This window comes from Rhinoraja longicauda, chromosome 4 (genome assembly GCF_053455715.1).
Source record: "Rhinoraja longicauda isolate Sanriku21f chromosome 4, sRhiLon1.1, whole genome shotgun sequence".
In the NCBI taxonomy this organism is placed as follows: Eukaryota; Metazoa; Chordata; class Chondrichthyes; order Rajiformes; family Arhynchobatidae; genus Rhinoraja; species Rhinoraja longicauda.
The window spans coordinates 47825080-47852004 of NC_135956.1; the positions used below are offsets into that span (position 1 = coordinate 47825080).

General features: G+C 40.6%; 1 protein-coding gene across 1 annotated transcript in view; it reads right to left on the bottom strand.

The window, feature by feature from the left end:
* The window catches only part of znf516 (zinc finger protein 516), a 110111-nt gene extending 100181 nt beyond the window's left edge, over positions 1–9930 (bottom strand). The window contains exon 1 of the mRNA XM_078397685.1: positions 9893–9930. The gene's annotated coding sequence lies outside the window, so the exon portion shown is untranslated. The remainder of the gene's footprint in view (positions 1–9892) is intronic.
* Positions 9931–26925: the final 16995 nt, after the last annotated feature.

Here is a 26925-nt window from a genome sequence, read left to right on the forward strand (position 1 = left end):
TGATATTGGATTTGATGTTGTAATATGAATGTAATTACATAAGAATTAGGAGCAGTAGTTGGTCAAGCATATTCTGCCAAGTCAACAAATCATTGCTGAATATGTGTAGGTGAATACAAGTCTCGCAAACACAATGAACGATGAAGCAATCATTTCTCTTCACAGTATATAAAATAAGCCCAAAATAAATACTATATTTCTGAATTTCTGTACTGAATAATTTCGAAACATTTCACATCCATTTGCATTGCTGTATACTGTATGCTGATGTCAGAATGCTGTTGAGTCACCATTTCTAACAAACTTGATGAATTTTGCAGAACAAGCTAGCTTTGTCCATCTGTTTAGATCCGATTGAAATCCCAGTGGAAATGATACTTGCATAAAATTAACGCTGGAATTTTCTGAAAACAGGCAATATTCCTGGTTAGACAATAATTTCCTGCAGTAACATGACTGTCACCATCCATCTTCAAAAATAATAGTGGGATATACTCACAGTACAGACTACTAACTGATGCACCTTATTTTTAATTCATACGATTCTGGTGCTCCAGACGGAGAGAGAGAGAGATGCAGGATATTCCAGTGAAATACCTCTAAAGTGCATTCACTATTGCAATGTGGGATTTTGTGTACAGCAAGCTCCTGCAGACAACAATGAACATATGACCTGTTTTATTAATGTTGCTTAAGAGAATAAATATTACCAGGAAAACAGGATGACCTCACTGATTAAAATTTTACTTTGGAACCTTTCAAAACAGATCAATCTTTCATTAATGCCTCATCTAGAGAGGATTGCTTCCATCTGTGACATCACAAATATCCTTGGCTGACACAAACAATATATTCTCAGTGCTTCTGACATCTTCGAAAAAATAATTTTCATTGAGCGTAAGCAGAGATACAGGAAAGTGGGCTGAGTTGGGTGGGGTGGGTTATTTTGCCATTTACCCCTACAATTCATACAAGGAATTGCAGGGTGGAACGTAGCTGCTCTCAACGGCTTAAAATGCCCTGACAGATTCCCTCACCTTCCAGCAAGTCATACATTCACTTTTTAGCAAAGCTTCAAGTGGCAAGTTCCTGAACAAGCCAGTTCTTGCCTGTGTGAGGGGACATTCGGCAGTGTAGAGTTCTTTTATTGTGAATATTGCCATATGCCAAGATCTGAACAAGCCCTGCCTACATAGATTTAACACTCAGTTAAATCCTACCTCCAGGCTTAACGAACTTTCAAAGCTGTTAGTTAACCGTGAATGTTTCTGAATGTCTCTGAGAAATGTCATCAAAATATGACAGCACCTACATGGAGAGATGTTAGGCCAGATGACTTGAAACTGTATCATGAAGGCAGGTATGATGGAGTTTTTTGAAGGAGGAAGGGGAGAAAACAAGATGGTCAGGTTTAAGGAAGCCAGCTGATGGCACAGCCACTGACGATGGTATGATTAAATTCAGGGGCAGTCAGAACTGGAGAGGCACTGAGATTTTGTACCATTGTAGGGTTGGAGGAGAGGTGAGAACAAGAGGGGATTTTACAACCAGGATGGCAATTGAAAAACTGAAACATTGCTTAAATAGAAGCCAAGAATAAGGAAGTGGAAGATGGAAGGAAATTGGAGAGAACTGGGAATTCAGCACCAGAGCTGACTATGGTTCAATTCTATTCATCAGTTCTTCACAAAAAAACAAGCTAATCGATTAGAGCATTTATAAAATGTGTGAAAATCAAAATACCAATATATTTCATATAAAATATTACATTAATATCCTAAACTGAAATAAAACAAACCAATGCTAACAATTTTTTGTCAAGAACAGAAACCTTCTCCCGACCTAATTTATTGCAACCCAATATTTGTTTTAATTTTAACAAATTTTGCAAGTAAAATAGGAGGATTCATAATGACTTGAACCTCTCATACTAGAATGTGCAAGCATCTTAGGATCAATGTTCACACCTGCCTCCATAATGTAATGTGGATAGAGCAGCTTACCAATACCAGCTGTAGAACTGGAGAATCTATTTACAATCAAAAGTCAGAACAACTCATAATGCAAGTTAGAGCCTTGCAACCTCGTGATTATATCTGTGGATTGATGAGTATAGATCTGGAGATACAAGTTCAAATCCCACCACTTCAACAGGGAAACTTAACAAGCTTTGCTGAGATCTGCAGAGGACGGTTGCACTTAATGCAAATTAAAATATGTGTGTGAGAATGTATGCATGTCTGTATTTTTCTTGCATGTGAGAGTATGTGTTTGTACTCCTATGGATATATGTTTGTTCAGTTCAGTTTAGTTTAGTTTATTGTCATGTGTACCGAAGTACAGTGAGGTATAAATGTAGTCAATGGAAGGGATGTTGGTTTGTGTGATGGTCTGGGCTGCGTCCACAATTCGCTGCAACTTCTTGGAATCTTGGATGGAGCTGTTGGATGGGGACATGCCGAACTTCCTAAGCCTTCGAAGGAAGTAGAGGCATTGGTGCGATTTCTTGGCTGTTGCTTCAATATGGGTGAAATTGAGGTGATATTGACTCCTATGAATTTGAAGTTTACAACCATTTCTACTTTGGCGCCGTCAATGCAAACTAGGGCATCACTTCTTGAGGTTGATCACTACCTTCTTTGTCTTGCTGACATTGAGAGAAAAGTTGTTGTCTCAACACCAGGACATGAGATTCTCGATCTCCTTCCTGTACTCCATCTCTTCATTATTTTTATATCCGGCCCACAATTGTGGTGTTGCCAGCGAATTTGAAAATTGAATTAGATTTGGACATCGCTGGGCAGTCGTGGCTGTGCAAGGAGTGAAGAAGCAGGCTGAAAACAACATCCTTGCAGAGCTCCCGTGTCGAGGATTATCGTGCAGGATGATTTGTCCCTATCCTCACTGATTGGGGTCTGTTGGACAGGAAGTCGAAGATCTAGTTGCAGAGCTGAGTGCTGACACCAAGTCCCGCATGCTTGGTGATGGGTTTGGATGGTATAATGGTATTAAAGGCAGAGCAGTAGGTGAATAGGAGTCTGATGTAGGTGCCTCTCTTATCCAGATGTTCTAGGGATGGGTGTAGGGCTGGGCCAATGGCATCATCTGTGGACCTGTTGTGGCGGTAGGCGAACTGCAGTGGGCCAAGGCCACTGGGTAGACTGCATTTAATGCATTCCATAACTAGGCTCACAAAACATTTCATGATGGTGGATGTCAAGGCCACTGGACGGTTATTGTTTGGGCATGAGGTCTTGCTTTTCTTTGGCATTGGAATGATGATGGTCTTCTTGAAGCAGGTGGGTACCTCAAACAGAGTAGGGAGAGATTATAGACGTCCGCGAATACTCCCACTAGCTGGTCCGCGCAGCTACTGGGGACGTGACCTGGAACTCCGTCTGGGCCTGTTGCGTTTCATGGGTTTACCCTCAGGAAGGGCGATCTAACCTCTGCTACAATCACCCTGGGGAGAGGCACATTGGAATCTGAAAGGGCCAAGTGTCACCGCCCTGTCGGCCTTCTGCTCGAAACGAGCATGGAAAGCATTCAGTTCATCGGGTTGGGTCGCACCATCACCAATGATGTTACCTGACCTTGCTTTGCAGCCAGTTATCTTATTCAGACCGTGCCACATTCTCTGCATGTCCAAGTGTTTATACTGGGACTCAAGTTTGTTCCGGTATTGTCCCTCAGTCTTGTCCCTTGATGGCATTGCGGAGATTATAGCGGACCTTCTTGTACCGCTCGGGATCATTCGACTTGCGTGCAGCGGACCTGGCTTTAACATGTGAATGTACCTCGCGGTTCATCCATGGTTTCCGGTTGAGGGACACTCGGACTGACTTCGTCGGCTCACAGTCTTCCACGCACTTCCTGATGAAGTCAGTCATGGCAATGGCGTACTCATTCTGGTTAGTTGCGGAATCCCTGAATATGGACCAGTCCATTGACTCAAAGCAGTCGCGTAAGATGTTATCCGTATCCGTTGTCGGGGAAGAAGACGTTGCCACACTGAGCAGCAGATTAGCTTGCGAAGCAAAAAGTGCTGTTGAGCCAAAGCCAGAGGCAGACGTCAGGCAAAGCCGTGGTAGTAGGAGACTCCATTGTGAGAGGTGCGGACAGGGGTTTCTGCGGCAACAGGCGGGATTCGAGGATGGTGTGCTGCCTCCCTGGTGCCAGGATCCAGGATGTCGCAGACAGAGTGCAGAAAATCCTCAAGGGCGAAGGTGAACAGCTGGAAGTGGTAGAGCATGTTGGCACAAACGATGTCGGAAAGAAGGGGATGAATATTCTGCAGCGTGACTTTCGTGAGCTCGGAAAAATGCTGAAAAGCAGGAACACCAGGGTGGTTATCTTTGGTTTGCTTCCAGTTCCTCGTGCTGGCGAGAGCAGGAACAGGGAGATACAGGACCTGAATGTGTGGCTGAGAAAATGTGCAGGGGGCAGGGATTTCGATTCTTAGATCACTGGGATCTGTTTTGGGGTAAGGGGGAATTGTACAAAAGGGATGGATTGCACCTTAACAGGTGGGGGACCAGCATTCTGGCAGGCAGGGTTGCCACTGCTACATGGGTGGTTTTAAACTAAATAAAGGGGGTGTCAAATGGGATAGTCAAAGATGGAGTTAAAGGGAAAGAGAGTAAAGGGATACTTAATGACCCCAGAATTAACGGGGAAAAAAGCTCACAAAGGGATAGGAGAGTATGGCCAAGTGTAATAGGGATCGATGTGAAGGGTGAGATGAGTAAGGAATTAAAAGTATTGTATATGAATGCGCGAAGTATAAGAAGTAAAGTAGATGACCTTGAGGCTCAGTCAGAGGTTGGTAGATATGACATTGTGGGGATTACAGAGACGTGGCTGCAGGAGGATCGGGCCTGGGAACTTAATATTCTGGGTTATACGTCCTATAGAAAGGACAGACTGGTGGGCAGAAGCGGTGGGGCAGCTCTGCTGGTGAGGGATGAAATTCAGTCCCTTGCGAGGGAAGACATAGGGACTGATGAGGTAGAGTCACTGTGGATTGAGTTGAGGAATTGTAAAGGCAAGAAGACACTAATTGTTGTTATCTACAGACCCCCAAATAGTAGCCCGGATGTAGGGTGTAAGATTCAGCAGGAGTTAAAACTGGCATGTAAGAAAGGTAATGCCACTGTGGTGATGGGGGATTTCAATGTGCAGGTCGACTGGCTCTGAGATGGATTCTTAGAGCAGCTTGTAATGGAGCCTACCAGAGAAAAGGCAATTCTGGATTTAGTGTTGTCCAATGAACCAGATTTGATAAGAGAACTCGAGGTAAAGGAACCGCTTGGAGGTAGTGATCATAATATGATTAGTTGTAATCTGCAATTTGAGAAGAGGAAGGTTAAATCGGAAGTGTTCGTTTTGCAGTTGAACAAAGGGGACTATGAAGGCATGAGAGAGGAGCAGGCCAAGGTAGACTGGAAAGGGATCCTAGCAGGATTGACGGTGGAACAACAATGGCAGGAATTTCTGGGCATAATCCGGAAGACGCAGGATCATTTCATTCCAAAAAGGAAGAAAGATTCTAAGGGGAGTAGGAGGCAACCGTGGCATACAAGGGAAGTTAGGGATGGAATTAAACTAAAAGAAAAGATGTATAACACAGCAAAGAGTAGCCGGAAGGCAGAGGATTGGAAAACTTTCATAGGACAACAGAAGGTAACAAAACGGGCAATAGGGGTTGAAAAGATGAAGTACGAGGGGAAGCTGGCCAAGAATATAAAGAAGGACAGTAAAAGCTTCTTTAGATATGTTAAGAGAAAAAGAGTAGCAAAGTCAAATGTGGGTCCCTTGAAGGAATCTGATGCAGGAAAAATGTTCCTAATGTTGGGCGAGTCCAGAACCAGGGGCCACAGTCTTAGAATAAAGGGGAGGCCATTTAAAACTGAGGTGAGAAAAAACTTTTTCATCCAGAGAGTTGTGAATTTGTGGAATTCTCTGCCACAGATGGCAGTGGAAGCCAAATCACTGGATGGATTTAAGGGAGAGTTAGATAGAGCTCTAGGGGCTAGTGGAATCAAGAGATATGGGGAGAAGGCATGCACGGGTTATTGATTGGAGACGATCAGCCATGATCACAATGAATGGCAGTGCTGGCTCAAAGGGCTGAATGGCCTCCTCCTGCACCTATTTTCTATGTTTCTGTGTTCTATGTTTCTATGGATCCTCCTGCTTTAATTGTTGTTTGTAGGTGGGAAGCAGAAGCACAGCTAGGTGATCAGATTTCCCAAAACATGGTCGTGGGACAGAGGCATTTTTTATAGCAGTGGTCGAGGGTGTTACATCTCGGCTCGCTTTGTATTGCTATTGTAGGATCATGGTGTGCATTAAATTTGTACCTTGGCCATTTCCTGACCACAGTCTATTGCCATTTCAAGCTCTCTGATGCCATATTCTGCCCCAAATTACATACCCAACTTCATCTGAAGTAAACTCACTTCTTCAAAACTCCTCCAATTAATATCCTGGCTAATCTGGGTTATTATATAGCAGGGACTGTAATCCAGAATTGATCTATTTCCATTTTTTCAACTGGTTTTATTTCACCAACTGCTGCTCCCATCTTTGTTAATATATTGATAAAAGTAAATCTATTTGCTTTACATATCAAAAAACTATAATGAAATTATACTTCTTCAAAATTGTTTGCGTAGACTCGATGGATTAAATGGCTTTCTTCTTTTGTACTGTTCTCCTCTATGGTTCCATTATACTGAATATATATCCAAAAAGTCTTTATTAAGTTATTGTGAGGTCAAGATAATGGTTGCACTGCCTTTGCTGTATATGAAGAGCTGGTTATTTATGAACTGCATCACTGAGTGATAAACAGGAAATTACCTCTAATCCTGCCTCAGTCTTAATAATATTCATACTTTATTAGCCAAGTGTGTTTTGCAACATACGAGGAATTTGATTTGCCATACAGTCATACCAATAAAAAGCAACAAAACGCACAAAATACATTTTAACATGAACATCCACCACAGCGACTCCCCAACATTCCTCACTGTGGTGGAAGGCGATAAAAAAAGTGCAATCTCGAATCAGCAACCATCTCAGTAAGGGATGGTGTATGGAGTGAACCAACTTCTGAAGGTTGGGGAGCAACTTTCCTCCTCACTGCTGATTTGTGGAAGTGAGAACAATTAATTTCCAGCAGATTACAAACAAAATTCTGAGTTTGAATGTTTGTTTTGATCTCCTTTGCAGTAACAGGAGAACCAGCACAAAGTATCCTTGGGGCCCCATATGCCCCAAATGTACATCAACTTCTCTTTGATTCCCAAACTTCTACATACTTTGGCAAAGGCTGCTCTGTTTAACTTGCCTATTCTGGGTATAAGAAGCATATGTCATTTAACATGCATTTTTCAGTTACATAAAAGTAACGATTGTTTAAAGATTCAATGGAAAGTCATCCAAAGCACACAAACATAAAACTGATGGCAAAAGAACCAAGCTCCCAATACCAACAGAAATTAATCTATCAATCTATCATAAGTCCTTTAGGAATAGTTCAAATCTACGTATGGGGTTTTTATTGAAGTCCTTACGATCCACTCAAAAGAAATATGAATATAAATGATTGTAGACTGCTGTTCACCTCTGCACAGAAAAATCATACACATTCCTCCCCTTCCCCCGTCCCATGAATAACGAATAAACTTTGGTAACCTACGCTGAAATACATCCATTTATTTATGAATGAATATATTTATTTAAACCATCCAGTTCTTTTTCCTAGATACAGATACAGACATAAAATTCAGTCTGAAATTAGATCCTGGCATCCAATGCCATAAATAAAACAGATATAAACTCTGATGTATCAACTAGCATCAAAAAACAAGCTTGGACAGCCAAGCCCTGAAGTCAGAACACCATGTACAAAACTTGACCAATGTTTATGCCATGCTTCCTAATCAGAATTGGTTATTATTATTCTAATAGCTAACGTATAAATCTCTCAGGAAATATAATCAGTTAAGGCTTTAAAACTGAAAGAAATTATAATGTTCTGAGCTCTTTGTGTACGTGTGCACATGTGTGTCTGCGTGGCTGTATGTGTACATGTATGTCTGCTGTGCAGATATGTTTGTGTGTGTCTAAGTTTTGCAGCTGAGTATATACATGAGCTGTCATGTGCATGTGTACTTGTGTTCAGGTGTGTGGGTATTTACATGTGCCTACTGTATATATGTGCATTTTAATATGTATCTGCATGGTTATATGTCCATCCTTGTGTCTGTATATATGTCCATGTGTGTATGTATCAGCTTGTGTGCTACTTTGCATGCGTATGTGGGTTAACAGAGAAAACACTATTTTCTCTGTTACTCATCTCAGGATAATCAGTCACCAAATGTAACTGGGTAAAAACTGGTTAACACAAACTCATTAACAAACAGCTTTTTTTGCATCCATTAGGGCACAGCGCCGCTTTGAGTCAATCATTTCTCCCCTCGCCTCTCCTCCCACCAGCACAAATGAACTGTAAGTTTAAATAACCGCAGAAGTTTAGAAAAGACAACGTTGTCTTTTATTTGTTTTTGCAATTGCCGGACACCCACCAGGTGCTTTCATGTGTATCTGAACGTTCCTGTGGAGAAACCCATAGCTCCACATCAACAAAGGAGGCTATGTTGAAGCTGTCTAGGAGGCTGGTTGGTCTGCGACTGGAGTACTGATTCCATCGTGGGATCCACACCAAAGGCAGAGTGTGAGTGAGGGGCGAGGGAGGAATGGCTCACTTGAATAGCACTGGGGATCTGGGGATGGGTTACTGGATCTCCCGAGGTTGTTCTCGTCGGTGCAGGGAGGGATGAAAGGTGATCCAAGATCGGGCAAGACTAAATAGAGAGAAAACCCTCTTGGTGTAGGACATGAATTTAACAGGGAAAAGAGCCAAAAAGTTGCTCCGAGGGAAAACCTATTCAGATGGAGGCGGTGCTGGAAGAGACGGTGAATACCAATTCAGCTGTGACTTTCAAAAAAAGGAACTGGATGTATAATGATAACGAGGAATGATACCAAAGATAGGCACAACATGCTGGAGTAACTCAGCGGGTCAGGGAGCATGAATGACACTTATCCATTGGCTCCAGAGATGCTGCCTGACTCTCGGAGTTACTCCGGCTTCCTGTGGATATAGTGATGTGCTGGGGGTAAGGGGATGGGGGGTGGGGGGGGGTAGTAGAGAGAGAGGACAATATCAAATAGAAACCCTGCACAAGTCCGCTGGTCTATTTTAATGCTTTTATTGTAGGACTGTGGGTGACTGAATTTCGTCCAAAAAACTTGTTTTTTGGATGACAAATAAAGATATCTTGAATCTTGAATTTCTTGAATCTTGGTCGCCTCTCGCTGCATGACTCCAGTACGGATGTGACTGGCAGTGCCGGCATTTATTGGCCCTCCCCAATCGCTCCAACTATTCAGGAGTCCCACCCTTCGCCGGCTCCGACCGGGCGCGCACACAACAAAAAAGATGCTCGGTCGCCAAATCCCCATCTCTGCCAATATTCAGTGGGGATAGAATAGCAGGAACCGAGCGCGGCGTTACTTTCTTTAAAAGAAGAAGCGCGCACAGCGCAAGTGGCCAAGGTTAAATCTCCAGCAGTCTGATCAAGCAACTGTGAGTCCACACCACACAGTCTGTTGTGCCTGTGCGCCTTTCATCAGTCCCGGGCCGAATTGAGGGGTATTGCTCCCCATCAAGGGGACTGAGCTGGATGATATGGCAGGAGAGTTCCACCCCCACCCACCCCACCCACTCTCTCTCTCTCTCTCACACACACACACACACACACACACACACACGATCTGTCAATTCATTTTCTCTTCGCATCTGCCCCGCTATACTCACTGTGCGCCTCTTCCAGGAATTTCCTCCCGCCTCCAGCAAATCACTGCCTTTGCAACCAAAAGAATAATCCACTCCACTAAATATGCAGGCGTCTCTGGAGAGAAGCAAAACCTCTTTATGACAAATGTACATATAGACCTCGCCAACCAATCAGCCAGCTCCAAGCCCGAAATAAAAATGCAACTTATGCGTATTATTCTGGCTGTGCTTTTGTGTTGTGTGCGTGTGTGTGACATTTTAATTTACAGTTTTATCTACAATGCCATCTCGCAGATTTAAAATAAATACACCCCGCACACCTCCAACTTACCGAACTATGCTGTATTCGGGACAATTATGTCGAAAAATAACCAGGTCTTGGATTCTGCTGACTTGAATCAACTTTGTGGGTTGTTTTTCGTTGCTATCAGTCTGTCAAGAGGAAAGGTTACGAGTTAGCGACTGTTGAATAACATGTCGCCTATAGTTTAATGTATTGGATCGCATGAAAGACGAGGCAACCAAGAAAAAAAAAGATTAATGGACTAACGAGAATGTGGGTGGGTTCTTGGGGGAGATGTCAAGCAACCTTAACTTGTTCTGTAAAGTCCCTCCCTCTGCCACACTGATCGCCGACTATCACCATAAACGATTGAGGGAAAGCTCTGCACAGCCATAAACGAGACTGCATTCTCTTAACTCTTCTCTAAAGCTAGTCTTTTGGAGTTAATCCAACGTAAACAAAACCTTCAGGCCAATTCACTAATCCCTCTAAATATGAATCTTTTGATTTGATAACAATCGCTTATTTCTGTAAAATGAGTAGCTAGTAGATCGTAGTATATATATATGTAATAGGTTAAAATATTAAAAAAATATTTTAGAATGCTTTCCTTGGAGTTTATTGCAACAGTGAAATGCAATTGCCTCCAGATCCTTTACATATCACTGAGTGTTAATGTTTAACAGAGTAAATAACTCCGACCAATAAATGCTGGAATTCATTGTAACTCTACCCACATTCCAAATATGATTAAAATTAAAATATATTTAAAAATCTGCAGATGTTGGAAATCTGAAATAAGAACAGAAAATGCTGGAAATAAATAAAAAAGGAGTCAGTTTTAGTGAATGGTCCCTGAAATGTTAACTCTGTTTTTCCTTCCACTGATGCTGCATGACCTATTGAGTTTTTCCAGCATTTTATCATTGAACTTAAACCCATGCTCACATCCCCCCACCTGGCAGTTGAGCATAATTGCAATGTGACAAGTTTACATAGCGTTGTAAATGTGAACATTGGCATTCAGAAAGGGTGGTAGAAGCTGATTCATGAAAATTAACGAAGAGTGCTTAAAAAAATTCCACAGGATCATGGACAGGTCTTTCCAAGAGTCACAGAGTTACACAACATGGAAACAGGCTCTTCAGCCCACCCAATTCCACGCTGACTACAAAGCATCCCTTTGCACTAACCCTATTTTATTCTCTATATTTCCAATCAATTCATTTACCTACGCTTTAGAAGCAATTCACAGTGGCCAATTAACCTAATGACTTTCATATTTTTGTGATGTGAGTGGAAACCCATCCAGTCAAAGGGAGTGGAAGCCCATCCAGTCAAAGGGAGAACACGCAAACTCCACACTGAGAGAGGTAGAGGTCAGGATTGAACATGGAGCACCTGAGTGATGAGACAGCGACTTTCCAAGGTGGGGCACTGCATCAGGTACAAAGGGCTAAACAACCTCCTTCTCAGCTATAGGATTCTGGTCGACTTAAGAATGGGGCCTTAATTGAGCCATCCACTATTGACGGTGATTGTTAATTTCCTACTCGTTATTGACCACTTTGTGCATCATGCCATGAGGTTAGCAACAGTACTGCCATTGCCAGCTGTGTGTAATTTTGATTATTTTTGTATTGTAACATTCATATTAAACTTTTTATGATTTGAATGTGCCGAAAGGTGTTTCATTAGCTTCCTGAACAATGGAAGATCTGTTGAGCGCAAAAACTGGCATCAACTTAAAAGTTACAATATTGTAGGATATTGGTTGACATCTAAATTATTATCTATTTGCTAAACCCATTAATGAATTCTCTAAAGCAAAATAGGCTTTAATTCTGAAGGTTGATGGTAGATCAACATATGCAATCTGCTTTTTTCAAGACAGTCACAGAGAAAATGTACAAACTCCACACAAGCAATACCTGAGATCAGAATCAAACCAGGGTCACTGGAGCTGTGAGGCAGCAGCACTATTTATACCATGCATTGTGTGGAGATCACAAACCTCATGCATTGAATTGGCACATTTGCTAAATAGTTATCAAATGTAAGCATACAATTTTCTGACACAAGAGACTGCAGATGCTGGAATCTTAAACAAAAAGCAAACTGTTGGTGGAACCGAGCGGGTCAGGCAGCATCTGTGGAGCTAATGACAGTTGACCTTTTGGATCCGGGCACCTTCTTCAGCAGATCTGAAATGTTGTCAGTCCCTTTCCCTCCATAGGTGCTTCCTGACTCGATGAGTTCCTCCCACAGATTGATCTTTGCTCAAACATAAAACTTCGATATCATGGAACAAAGTAAAACATTTGCAGACCATTTTACAATCCAATTGGTTTGTTAAAATCATAGTGGCAATTCAGGTGATTTCCTTTCTTTAGTGTGGAGACTTTTGCAAAACAATGCAGTCTGTGAGGGAAAAAGTGCTGGAGGAACTCAGTGGATACTATACATTTGTGGAGGGAAATGGACAGACAATGTTTTGGGTCAGGACCGTTGTTCAAAATCCTTCTACATTTCCCTTCACAGATGCTGCTTGTCCCACTGAGTTCCTCCAGCAGTTTGTTTTTTGCTCAAGATTCTCTTGTTGTCTGCAGGCTGTGAGAAGTTCTAAATGGACAACATTAACTTTATGATTTCCACATCAAACAAGGACGTGTAATGCTTGTGCTTTTGAATTCGAAGCTTGTGGTTTTAAATAGTACCTCAGTGGCTTAAGCGGAAAAATCATGGTTATTATTCCTGTGCAGTATGAATGTGGGATTCACTGGAGGAGCGACGTTATGGACTCGATACTCCATCTGTTCTCGTTGGAGGGCATAAAAGATCCCACAGCATTGCTTTGGCAAAGGACAGAAGGGACATTCTGTGTGTCATGGACAAAATGTCTCTTCACTCAAACTTACCAAGATTATCTGGTTATTATCACTATGCTGCTTCTGGGAGCTTGCTGTGCACAAATTGTCTGTCACATTTTCTACATTGTAGCAGCAAACACACTACAAATCTGCTTGTGCTTATGACAACCTTAAAAGCTCACGATAGGCACTGTAGGATTGCAAGTTTTCCTTTTGTTAAATCCAAAATTTACCACAATGCTGATACTTTTGCTTTGATTCTAATCACTAACACTAGTCCATTCTCCCTCTTTATTATTGTATCTGATAACATATTAAACATAATACCTCCCAAACCTGAATGCAATGGCTTCATTCCACTATCACCTGGGACCCGCCCTACTTTATTAACCCTTCTTCAGTTTTAGAATGATAGATCCCTTCAGCCTAGTAGGTCCAAGCTGACCATCAACTACCCATTTGCATTAATCCTTTATTTATCCCATTTTTAAAATTCTCCCCACTTGCCCATCAGCTGCCCCAGATACAACTGTAATCCTAGAAACTCGAGGCAATTTACAGTAGCCAATTAACATATCAACCTGTAAATCTTTGGGATATTGGCAAAAGCTGGAGCACCCAGAGGAAACCTAGGCCGTCAAAGGAAGATCATAAAAACTCCATATAGATAGCACCCGAGGTCAGCATTGAAGCCGCATCTCTGGCTTGGTGAGGCAGGGGATCTACTAGCTATACCACTCTGCAACCACTATCGTGCACCATTATAGAGTTGGGTATCCTATTTCCAACCTCTCTGACACTGTTCGTGAGATAGAGCCACAGCTCTTGGCAGTATCTACCTTTTTGATCTCTTCTACCGCTGGTTGATCAGGAACTTTTCTTGTGAAACTAATGTGAATCCTGGTCCAGAGAAGGTGTTAAATGAAAAGCAGGAGAATAATATCAGCACTCTGAGGTCAAAGACTAAATGGGTTGGAACACTTTGTTTCCAGAAAAGAGAAAGCTGAGGTTTGAGCTAAAAGGGATGCATGATACTATGAAGAGAGTGAAGAGGAAAGTCACAGAGAAGATTTTCCATGATTTTCCTAAATTGAAGTATGATGATTATCATTCATTAATAAGTTCAATGGGGAATTTGAGAAAAACTTATTTGACTAAAGAGTGAGGAGAATGAAGAAATTGCTCCTACCAAGAACAGTTTTGTGAAACCACACTAATATTTTCAAGGGGAAAATGGACCATAAATGAGGGGTAAAGAAATAGGAGGAGATGTTGATGGAATGAGGTGAAGCAGTGTGGGAGGCAGCTGATATGGAGCATAAATACTAGAAATATTAGTTGGGCTGAATGGCCAACTCTGGTGTTAAGATTGTGAATTCTGAGGAGAAAGAGTAGCTCAAAGTCATTATTGCCTACTTGCAAATGGAAACCAAGGGAAAATTAGGAAAGAAGTGTCAAATCTTCTAAAAATCCCACATGCCTGCCTCATCAATCTTCTGGTACCCAATCTGTGACAGAGTCTTAATCACCAGAAGGTATAGTCAACTTGCTTCGATTTGATGATCACAATAGTTCCAGTTTAAAATACCACCAATCAAATTCACAAACCATGCCAGTTCAAAAGGACACTTAAATCACTGAGGCAGGTAGCTTTAGCATAATATATTGCGAATCTGGGCAGAACACTCACGGATGAAGTTTAAAATGAAGCCATGTAAAATTCTGCATGAAGGGGAAAAGATGTGGTCAATTTAATGAATTAAATAAATGTGGTGTAGGTGTCATAAGAAAGAAATTTTGGTGGCCAGCATTCATGCCTATCATTTTACCAATCTTCATTAATCCCCATATGCTGCATTAGGATCTCAACCTTCCATGTGTTGTCTATATAAGTGGCTGTCTGACTGTCTCTTAAAAGCACCGATTCACCAAAATCAGATACAATCAGAGATTTTAAGAGCCAATAAGACAGCCACTTACATAGACAAGACTGCACTGTCTGGAGTGAGTCTGATTCTGATTGAGTCTTGGCTGCCAAGGTTTCTATGGCAATGCATTCATTCTGTTGACTTCAACCAAACTAAATGGTCTGGAGGGTACACAACCGGTGGTCAATGATTACATACGTATTCTGTGCTAGCGACAAAAGTCCACGTGGTCCCCAAACGTCCTAACGTTATCAAGCATGATTGTATTGGAGAGAGTGCAGTGGAGATTCACCAAAATATTACATGGATTGGAGGATTTTAGTTATGGGGAGAGATAGATAGGCTAGGCTGGTTTTACCTGGAGCGAAGGAAGCTGAGGGGTGCCTGATTGAGATATGGAAAATTATAAGAGGCAAAGATTGGGCAGATGGTGAAAATCCTTTACTCGTGCCAGAGGATATCAAAAGCAAGAAAGCGTAAGTTCAAAGCGAGAGGAAACAATTTAAAGGGGAGCTGAGAGGAAAGTTTTTTTTTACACAGAGTGGTTGATACCTGGAATGTGCTACCACAGGAGGTGATGGAATCAGATACAATCAGTACTTTTAAGAGATAGTGAAGCATCCATTTACATACGCAATACATGGAAGGATGAGATCTTAATGCAGGCATATGGAGATTAACGTAGATGGGCAAAAAGGTAGGCATGAACTTGATGGACTGATATTTCCATGCTTTATGACCCAATGACATTCTGATAACCAAATCTTCAACTCTCTGAATTCAATAGTAAAATGTAAGTGTAACCCAGAAGGGGATCAGACAGTTCAGTGCTGTAGTGTTCCTGCTGAAACTCCATCTGGAAACCAGAGAACAAGTGAAGATTCTGAGAAAATATATTTTTAACGACAGAGAACTGATCCATGAAAAGGAAATAAGCCTCTGTTGGATTAGGACTTTTTAACTGCAGCAGGATGATATTTTTAACAGGAGAATTATTGACAGGAGATTCCAGAATAGAGTCTTCCATTAATATAGTTGAAAAGTACTGATGCAGGAGATCAGTATTAAACAGAAAGTGCTGGAGATACTCAGCAGGTCAGGCAGCATCTGTGCGGAGAGAAACAGAGCAATTGTTTCAGGTTGCAGACTTGTAGTTCTGATGAAAAGGTTATGACCTAAAGGATTTTTGAGCTGAGATATTAACTCTGATTCTCTTTCTACAGATTTCTGCAGATACTGCCTGACCAGCCAACATCATATTGCCCTACACGGGAGCAAAGAAAAACAAAATGCTGGAGAATCTCAGCAGGCCAGGCAGCATCTGTGGAGGGGTAAGGACAGACAATGTTTCTACAGTCTCTTGCAACTCTATTGCCATTGTGGGAGTTTGCCATGTTTCCCTTTGATTGTTGTGTTTTGTATCAACCCTAATGCATCAGTGACCACTCCGAATAAAGTGCATTGCAAACTGTACAGCATTTTGGGACATTCTGATAAATATTGCTTATGTCCTGTTGCAAAAGCATACCAGGCCTTAACATAATATCTACTCAGCTCCCATAGTCCAGCTCTCCCTCATTACCTCACTAGATTGTTACCTTAGAGCTTTGAGCTTTGAAGAAGTCCATTTAAATCTTGAGCATGAATCGTTATAAAATGAGATCATGACTGATCTGTCACTCAACTCTGAACGCCTACCTGCCTTTGCATATTTTGCCGTCATACTTTAAAAAAAGCATGAAGTGAACTCAGCTATGAATCATTTTGTGTTTCAACAATTTAAAGACATCAATGCAAGTATGACTCATTCTTTAGATTTCAAAAACGTTGACGAATAATGAAATGAACACTGACAGGGCCAGTAAGGAAAGTGGTAAATATCAAGCTTGAACCTTTTGCAAAGCACCTTCTTAAGAACACATTCAGTCTGAAGTAAATCTGTCAAAAAAGCAAGAATTATTAAGGTGCAGATATTGCAAGGGAGTAAAAGCTCAAGTTCTCTCTATTCTGGCCATGAATTTTAGCAATTGCAGTGTAACAATGCTATAAATTCAACATTTTATATCTACTTTGTTGCTTTATGCCCAGTATCTTTTTTATGGCTACAATTTAATCTGCTGCACATGTACTTAAAGGGTTTTGCTAAAGTTACAAAATAATTTTAGGTCATGCATATTTTTGAAGAGTTATATTCGAAGGGATTACTCACTAGTTTTATTCTTGGGTGGCTAAATATGTACAATTAGCTAGAGGCACACTCCTAAATATAAATCTAATTACTTTTTTCAGAACTTATGTATCTGCCCTGACTCTCCTGGGTTGAGTTAATATACAAACTGTTAGAATAAAGATGTTGTCATTGAACTGAAAGGCACATCAGGAAGATAAGTTTCAGCCAGGCAATGTTATTATCAGACAATTTTATTACAATTGCAATTTTAAAAGATTTTGAGGTTTTTTTATGGCCAATGATAAAATATGCAGAGATGGGGAGTGCATTCTCCTAAAATGGGGCATGCAGCAATCCTGAAACAATGTGGGCTTAGATTATCTATATTCAAGAATTTGTTAGCTATCTCTGCCCTTGCAAAGACTGTGGCCTCTTTCAGTACTAAATGGTGATACGTGCAGTTGCATGTGTAATCCCTTTGTGACAGGATTTAAGATTGTCGGCAGCCCCATCAACTTGCAAGCTCAGCAAAACTGAAATTAAAAAATGCATTACCAGAATACTTCAGTGCCCTGCTGCGCACTAATCCAATCTCCCAAAATGGTTTGCTAATTAAAAACAACAAAACAAAACCACCTAGTTTCAATAATGCTGCTTAGAACAAGAATATCAATGCTTGAGTGACTCATTATCAGGAAAACTACTTGACATTTAATAAATCCCCAAGAAGATTTGTTTAAATACACAGGCGGATTAAAAAAACAAGGAGTGCCTCAAAATCAGATGTTTTGAGTGTATCCAGGAAGACCTGAAGCTCATTAATGTTTAAACCTATTAGTTAATACAGTTCTATTCATTCCAACTGCCTTTCCTAAGTAGTGACCTATTTTCATTCTGAGATAAACAATCATGTTAGCAGATGGTTATCTTGTAATCTGTTTTCTTACAAACAATTCAAATGTTGTAGTTTAAATCACTTTAACATATGCTTTGAATCACATTAAATTCAATGCAGGCTGATGTATTATATTGACATTCAAGTGCAGTCACCTATTTATCTATTGCCTGGTCAATCTACTTTTGACTACCACTTTGCAACACAAATCCTACACATCAGACAAATTAAGCTTCACCCATGCAGATCTCTGCAGAGTTTGTCACGACTTTGGGAGAGAAGGTGTAACTGATATTTTATAGAAATGAAAGTAAATAGAGGACATTTGTTTTACATCTTAGCGCCAACCAGTTACAACTACAAGTTAGATCCGAGACTACTTGGAATAATCCCACAAAGCTACAGGCTTCCCACCTACTCCCCCGAAAACAAAAATTGTTCAAGTCAGTAGTGCTCGGAACAAAGGCAGCACTTATATCAAAGCCATTTAGCTGCTTAATAATGGAATTCCTCCCAGCTGAATAACTCAGTGGGTATCTTGGTTTTATGAATTTAAAATGCACTGCAGTGGTGAGAGAGGGAGAGAGGTGGTTCTGAGAAGAACAAGAAAAGACTGTTTTACTTTATTAGCTCCCCAGGCCCCAAATCCTCCCACAGCCAATAGAAACTCTTTGAAATGTTATTTCATTTTGTATTTGGTGATGAGGTAAACCTAGACAGTGTACGCAATATTTTATAGGGCACAATAAAATAGAAAGATTAGTATGAATTGCCATTAAAATATACTTACTACTTGAAGGGACATTTTCTAATGTGCAAGGATTGACTTTAATACAGTCCCATCATTCATTGATGCATGCTTTGTGATAATTTTTTATAACAAAATTGAGGTGAATTTACTGTCTACCTCAGAAGCTGACACATGGGCAGTTACCAACAGAAGAGACTGGAGTGGAATTTCCAAAGACATTTGTGACTGCTTATTTGTATTCAAATGTCACAAGATTAGTTATTGAGAGAGGCCAGGCATTGATAATAATAGGAACATGTAAGCAGCACACAAATTGTGGGCATTGCTAGTAAGACACGGTACTAATGCCCGCCCCAATTGTCCGTGAACTAATATCAGGCAACATTTCCTCGCCATCACAATACTCCTGTTCTTGAGTCACATGCAGTCTGGATTGGATTAAGGATAACGATTTCCTTCCTGTAAGATCATCAGTGAATCCATTGGAGTTTAGTAACAATTTGATCATTTGTGGTCACCACTAATGATACTTACTACTTAATTCCAATTTTTTCTCAATTAATTAAAATTGAACTCAATGATTGTTAGTCCAACTACTGCACCACCACAGGCCAGATGAATGAGTAAACAAATTTCACACTTTGCAAGTGGAATTTGTACTCCAACACATTAAAAGTTGCAATGTGTCATCGCAGAGAAGAAGGATATTTAGGTCGAAGTCCCTGTGCTGGCTAATTGGAGTGATCCTATTTCAATGACATCCTTGTAATGTTGCAATTCTTTTCCTTTTCAAATATTTATCCAATCCCTTTTTGAAAATTGCCATTGAATCTGTTTTCACAGCATATTCCAGATCACAATGACTTGTTGGACACATAAAATTTCCTACATTTCACCTCTGTTTCTTTGATGGATATTTAATTGCCCTAAATACATCTCTTCTGAGTTTCAGTTCTTATGTCATTGCAATTTGTTTTTCTCTCTACCTGTTTGATCTAACCCCTGTAATTTCAGGACAGTTTGGAAAATAAACTGCAGGCACAATTCCTCTGCATGTTCTTCAGATTTTATGTGTGTGAGATACAATTGCCTCATCAGACGATAAGCTCGGATATTGGAATGTTGAAGATTTTTGATTAATCCTCTAAAAATTGGACCAATTGCTGCATTTTTGTTGTCAAACATAAGTCACTACCTCAGAGTTGGGAATGTTAAATTTTGAAACGTGTTGTAAAATTCAGTCCAATATAACGTTCCTCCATGGCCCTATAACCATTCCTAAGCAGCTCAGAACAATGTTAAATTTGGGCCCCATATCTGAGGAAGGATGTGCTAACTCAGGAGAGGGTCCAGGGGGGGTTTACAAGAATGATTCCAGGAATGAGTGGGCTACCATATAACGTGCGTTTGACAGCACTGGGCCTCTACTCGCTGGAGTTTAGAAGGTTGAGGGGGGACCTCTTTGAAACTTACAGAATAATGAAAAGCATAGAGTGGATGTGGAAAGAATGTTTCCTCTGTTGAGAGAGTCCAGGACCAGAGGTCATAGACTCAGAATGAAAGGGCGCTCTTTTAGAAAGGAAGCGAGGAGGAACATCTTTAGTCAGAGGGTAATCTGTGGAACTTATTGCCACAGAGGGCTGTGGAGGCCGTCAATGGATATTTTTAAGGCAGAGATAGACAAATTCTTGATTAAAACAGGTAGCAAGGGTTATGCAGGAAAAAGGGATTAGGAGGCACAGATCAGCCATGATCGAATGGCGGAGTAGACTCGATGGGCCGAATGGCCTAATTCTGCTCCTATAACTAATTAACTTGTGAACTTGTAATATTGGGAGGTTTGTTCATTCAGCAGTCATGGGCAGAATTGTTTTAGAAATGGTTGCAGCTCGCGAGAGAATCCTGATTCTTCATCAAGATACTCAGACAATGGCTCTGCGGATGAAACATTTGATAGTTAGATCAAAATGGCTTTATTACCATTTATCATTTCCATATTACTGCTGTGTGAGTGTGCTATTGGCAAAGATTCAACAACAATTTTTATACAATTCTTTAAACTCGCCTAATTTGGTATGAAGAGCTTTGAGACGCCCTGGAATTGTGAATGTGTCTCCCACACAAGAATATCTTGAAATACAATACAGAAAAGGATGCAAAGTTTCATGCTCACAGCTCAGCTTGAATGTAGCAGTTTGGCCAAACTATTTTGATGCACTATGTTTTAAACCTTTATATGCAGAATGTAGTTGTTCTATTAAACCTTTGAAATGTCAGAAATGTAGGCAAGGATCACAAAAAAACATCTTCTAAAAGCATAAAACGTTAATTGGAATCCCAGGGAGACACTTAATTAATGGTGATCTATTTATCAAATGGGTGTCTTGTCTGTCGACTTTACCAGTATTAAACTTTTCTAACTTTAACATATGCTTTGAATCACAAATTTCCTAACAGGATACATCTGTAAAGGAAAATTCCTTGGTGTACCAAACATCACTTGGACTACAATCAGCATCACAAAGTTATCTAGCATGACCTTCACCACACTGCTGTTTTTGGGATTCACCTATGCAACCATTGGCTGCCCACAACTCTAACATTAACAAATGCCAGCAATTCATGACATTTTCAATGTCTATCAGGTGTTTTCACTCATCATGAGGTCGTGAAAAGGCCTTTTACATATGCAACACCAAACAATCTGCTGCTGGAGAAACAGGCCCTTTAGTCCAACTCTTTCATACGGATGAGATGCCCATCGCTGCTAGTCTCATTTGTCTGAGTTTGACCCATATCCCTCCCTATCAATACACCTTTCCTAATATTCCTTAAATGCGATTTGAAAGTTCACAGCTCCCTGAAAGTGACAGCACAAGTGGATAGGGTGGTAAAGAAAGTCAACTCAAGATGGATGGATAGGACAGGTTTGGAGGGATATGGACTAATCGTGGGCAAGTGGGACTCGTGTAGCTGGGACATAGAAACATAGAAAATAGGAGGAGGCAATTTGGCCCTTCGAGCCAGCACAAGTTGCTCATATGTTAACCGATGTGAGCAAGTTGGGCCGAAGGGCCTGTTTACACATAGTATCACTCCATGACTCTAAGAGCCAATGACTTTATTTAATTGTCATTTGTACTGACAACGGAACGATGAATTCTTACTTGCTGCAGGTTAATAGGCCCGTAAATGCAATAACACACAGAGAAACATATAATAATCAAAAATACAATAAAATAATATTGTGGTAACCATAATAGTGCAAAAAACCAAAGTCCATAGTGCAACCAAAGTCCACAGATGATCATCACTGCTGAAATTTGTGTTATGTGGTGTTCAAGGACCTGCTGGTTGCTGGGAAGAAGCAGTTCTTGAATCAAGTGGTCACGGTTTTCTAGCTCCTGTATCTTCTTCCTGATGATGGGAGCAAAATGAGAGCATCACTAGGGTGGGTCTTTGATGATATTGGCTGACATTTTGGGGCACCGTCTTCTATAGATCCCTTCGATGGTGGGGAGGTCAGTACTTGTAATGGGCCAGGCAATATCTACCATTCTCTGCAGTCTCCTTTCTTCCTGGTTTGAATTGCCGAACCAAGCCATGATGCAACCAGTCAATGTGCTCTCTGCCATGCACCTGCAGAGTTCAATAGAGTTTTCATTGACATACTGAAGCTCCTCAATAGTCTAAGGAAGTAGTCTTGATGAGCGTTCTATATGATTGCAAGGCTTACCTTAATTAGTCTGGGCATTGAGAATAAAAATTGGAAAGTCACTTTGCAGCTTTTAAAACATTGGCGACGCTACATTTGGAGTATTTTGTCCAATTTTGGTTGCCACATTGTAGGAAAGCTGTGGAGGCTTTGCAGAGAAAGTTCACCAGGATCTTATAGGATAGAAGCAGTAAAGAGCGGTTGGGCAAATTTGAATTGTTTTCTCTGGAGCATTGGAGGCTGAGGACAAACCTAACAGAAGCAAATAAAATTACAACAGCATGGATAGTGTAAATAGTCAGCGTCTTTTTCCCAGGGTAGAAATGTAAAATACAAGAGGGCAAAGTGAGAGGGTGATATTTTAAATGAGATTTTCAAGGCAAGTTTTATTTTTACATAGAGACTGGTAGGTGTCTGGAACACAATGTCAGCGGAGGTGGTAGCAGCAAATACAATAGCAATATTTAAGAGGCATTTATCCAGCAACATGAACAGGCAGGGGAAGGAGGGACGTAGAGCCTGTGTCAGAAGATGGGGTCAGTTTAACTTGATATCATGGTTGTCACAGATATGGTGAGCTGAAGAGCCTGTTCCCATAGAGTACTGTTCAATATTCATTAATGGTCAGTTTTGATGTGTCATTACGCTAGTAGGGAAATTTTAAATTAAGGAACTTATGAGATTAGAAAGGTTCACTTCACACAAATGGACAAGCATGGATTTAACATTGTTCCTGGTGGGTTCATGAGCACAAAAGGAAAATAGTTTCAAGGTTCTTTTACTTAGGCAAGTTTTATTTTCTTTTAACAGGAGGAGGAACAGGATTATTTTACACTGTGCCTTTATTAATTGTAACAATTTTTGAACAAGAAGTATACCAGAGGGTTGAACGTGTTGCCTGATCACTGCGTTCCAACCTGATAAAAATTTGTTTCCTTCACAGAGACCTTTTGACCATACATCCTTTCCTTTTTAATCAAAATAGCATTTGCCAATGTTGTAAAAATGTACACACCAATTGAAAGCTTTTGTTTAGAAGGGTGGGAGGTGAACCATTCTTCTAATGAGATCCATTCCACTATAGAGTTATTGAGTTGTAGATTCATAAGGCATGTAAACAGGTCCTTTGGCTTACCATGTGCATGCTGCCCATTAAGTAGCTATCTATACCAGTCCCACTTTCTAGCTCTTGTGCCTGCAACCTCTATGCCTTGGTGTTTTAAACATTTAATCTTAATTTTTGCCGGGACTCTGCTTCTACCATGTTCTCAGACTGTGGGTTCCAGATTTCAACCACCCTCTAGCTCTAAAAAGTCACAATGTAGAACATAGAACAGTACAGCACAGAAATGGGCCCTTCGGCCCACAATGTTTGTGCCTAACATGATGCCAAGTTAAATTGATCTCAAATGCCTGTATATAATCCATGTTCCTCTATTCCCTGTACCTCCATGTGCTTAGCTAAAAGCCTCTTAAACACCATTATTGTTTCTGAAATCTTCTTCAAATATCCTCTGAATCTCCTATACCTTACGTTAAACTTATGCTCTCTGTTTATCAACACTTCAGATAAGGGAAATATTTCTCAGTATCTACCCTATCTCTGCCTTTCATAATTTTGTGTCTTTCAGTCGGGTCCCCAAGTGTTCTTCTCTGTTCTGAGGAACACAGGCCCGATAAAACAATGTGAAAGCTCGCTGAAAGAAGGCAAGTTTTAACGAGCACCTTTGATACAGAGGCAAAGACGAGGAATGGTTTAGTGAGAGACTCTCTGAGCTTAGGGCCTTGTGAGCTAAAGACTCTAGTGATGGAACAATTAAAAATGGAGTTGATTGAGAGGCCAGAATTGGAAGAGGCAACCGTGGGGCTGGAGGAGGTTACTGGGATAGAGTTTGAGACTTTGGAGGGATCTGAAAACAAGGACAAGGAAGAGGACAAGGAAATAAGGAAGAAGATCTTCAAATCAAAGTAATGCTGAACAAAAGTATGCATGAATGGCAAAACTTGACATGGAGCTTTACCAGTGCTCCTTGAAATCATAAGGCAATAGGATATACTGCACTGGTTCTATTGTTGCTGAAGACTGATAGCTATCTGGGCTTTTCATTTTATTTCTGTAATCTAATGTGCAAAGCTTTCCAATCTGCACAGGTTTGGTCACAAATCTCTGGGAGCAACTACATATGTGATTACTCAATACAAAATACCAGACTGAAATCAGAAAGAATAATGCTAAACCATTAATACAATGGTTGATCAACCAAGATATGAACTCTTACTCCTCTGCCTTCATCCTGTAGAATAACTCATTTCCTAGCGTACAGACAAAAATTGCAGAGATCTTTCATTCCTTAATAATTTGAAAAAAAACTAAGAATGGAAACTAATGTTTAATCTTACACCTGGAGTCGACCGCAGTTTCAATCACCTCACGGAGATTTAGTGATGGCTTCCATGTGTGATTCGCCCAGACTTTTCCAGGCACAGAAGTGAATTAACAGTGAGGGCAACATCCCCCTGTCCAACCATGTCTGATTCCCTAACAAATCACCATGCAGCCTATTTGTCTCGATCCAGTGTCTGGGGCAGACTCAAAGAGAGCTTCTGAATTGCCCACCTGTCAACTGAAGACCATTTCCCTCTCCTCTGGGAGAAACAAGCCATTTGACTGAAAGGGTGTCCGGCCTGTAATTTACATTTGCTCCTGCTTTATCATTCAAAATATGCATCTCCTTGGACCAGGTTATGTTCAAAGTGGACAACACCTTGCGTTCGCCACTACATGATCCCCTTAGACCCTTTTGGCAGGTCCTAAGATCTAATCATGTTGGATGTCTGTGTCTCTCTGAATTCAGTCATGTAAGGAGTCCAGACTTGTTTCCAGAGATCATTATGTTTGAACCTGCCATACTCAAATTGAACAGAAAACCTAGCAGTTGAATGTTAGCTCTACCTCCACCATAAGTAGCAAAACTAAAGAGCCAACTGACACAATGTCCATGTCATAAATTCTGTAGAAAGCATCCTATCATGTCTGAAGAAGGATTCTGACCCAAAACATCACCTATTCTTTTTCTCCAGAGATGTGGCCTGACCCGCTGAGTAACTCCAGCATTTTGTGTCTATCTTCGGTAGACACAAAACCAGCATCTGCTGTTCCTTTCTACAAATAATGCATCACAATGTGATTTGACAACTGCTTTGCGCTAGATTGCAAGAAATTGCAGGGAATTGTGACACAGTCGTCATGCAAACAAGCCTCACCCTCATTGATTCAATCTATATTTCACATTGCCATGGGAAATCAGCCAACATAATCAAAGGCAACTCACACCCTGTTCATTTCCTTTTCTCCCCTTTCCTGTCGGGCAATAGATATAAAACATGAAAATATGTAAAAGTAGATTTAAGAATAGCTTCTTCTTTGTTGTTATTAGACTATTGAACAGACCTCTCACAAGCTATGGGTATAGTCGCAATTCCCCCTATCTACCCGCATTGTGGATTTTGCACTTTTTTTCTCTGTGACTGTAAGATTATATTCTGTTCTCAGTTTATTTTCTCTTTTTACACTACCTGCTGTGCTCATGTATGGTATGATCTGCCTGGACAGCATGCAAAACATTTTTTTCACTCTATCTCGGTGACAATAATAAAAAATCAAACCAAACCAAAATTCCATTTCCTCTTTTCTGACTGCTGTACGGTGTTCACACCATTAATTTTTCTGTGAATTGTTCTATTTTATGACACTCCAAAACCTCCTCTCCTGTAGTTACGACTTCTTCCATTTCTTATATTTTATTGCTTCTTTACTTGTTACTGTGCCTTCCATTACCTGAAGCTTAAACTCTGGAACTCCCTCCCTGAAAGTTTCCACATTATACCCCTTATTCACCCATTAAAATGCTTTTGGTCCACTTTCTAAATAGTCTCTTATGTTGATTCGGTGTAACATTTTGTTTAATAACACTCCGAAAAGCAGCTTATCATGCTACAGACACTGTGTAAATACTAAGAACATCACTTAGGACTAGATATGAGAATTGGAGAGTTATATCTGTTACGTGTTTAGCTAGAGGGTAGTGAATCTGTGGAATTTATTGCCACAGAAGGCAGTGGAGACCAACTCAATGGATATTTTTAAGGTCGAGATTGATAGGTTATTAATTAGTCCGGGTGTCAGTGGTTATGAGGAGAAGTCAGGAAAATTCGGTTAGGAGAGGTAGATCAACCATGATTGAATGGTGGAATATACTTGATGGGCCAAATGGCCTAATTCTGCCCCAACAACTTATGAACTTATGAAATTATAAACATGTCCCTCAGCATCTCAAAAGAGCTGAGCCTCCTCCTACTAACCTAGTAAAATAGTCACGATACTCTGGTAGCAAAGCACTACTAAAATCCTCAGTCTTTTTAACATCTGATTGACATTATAT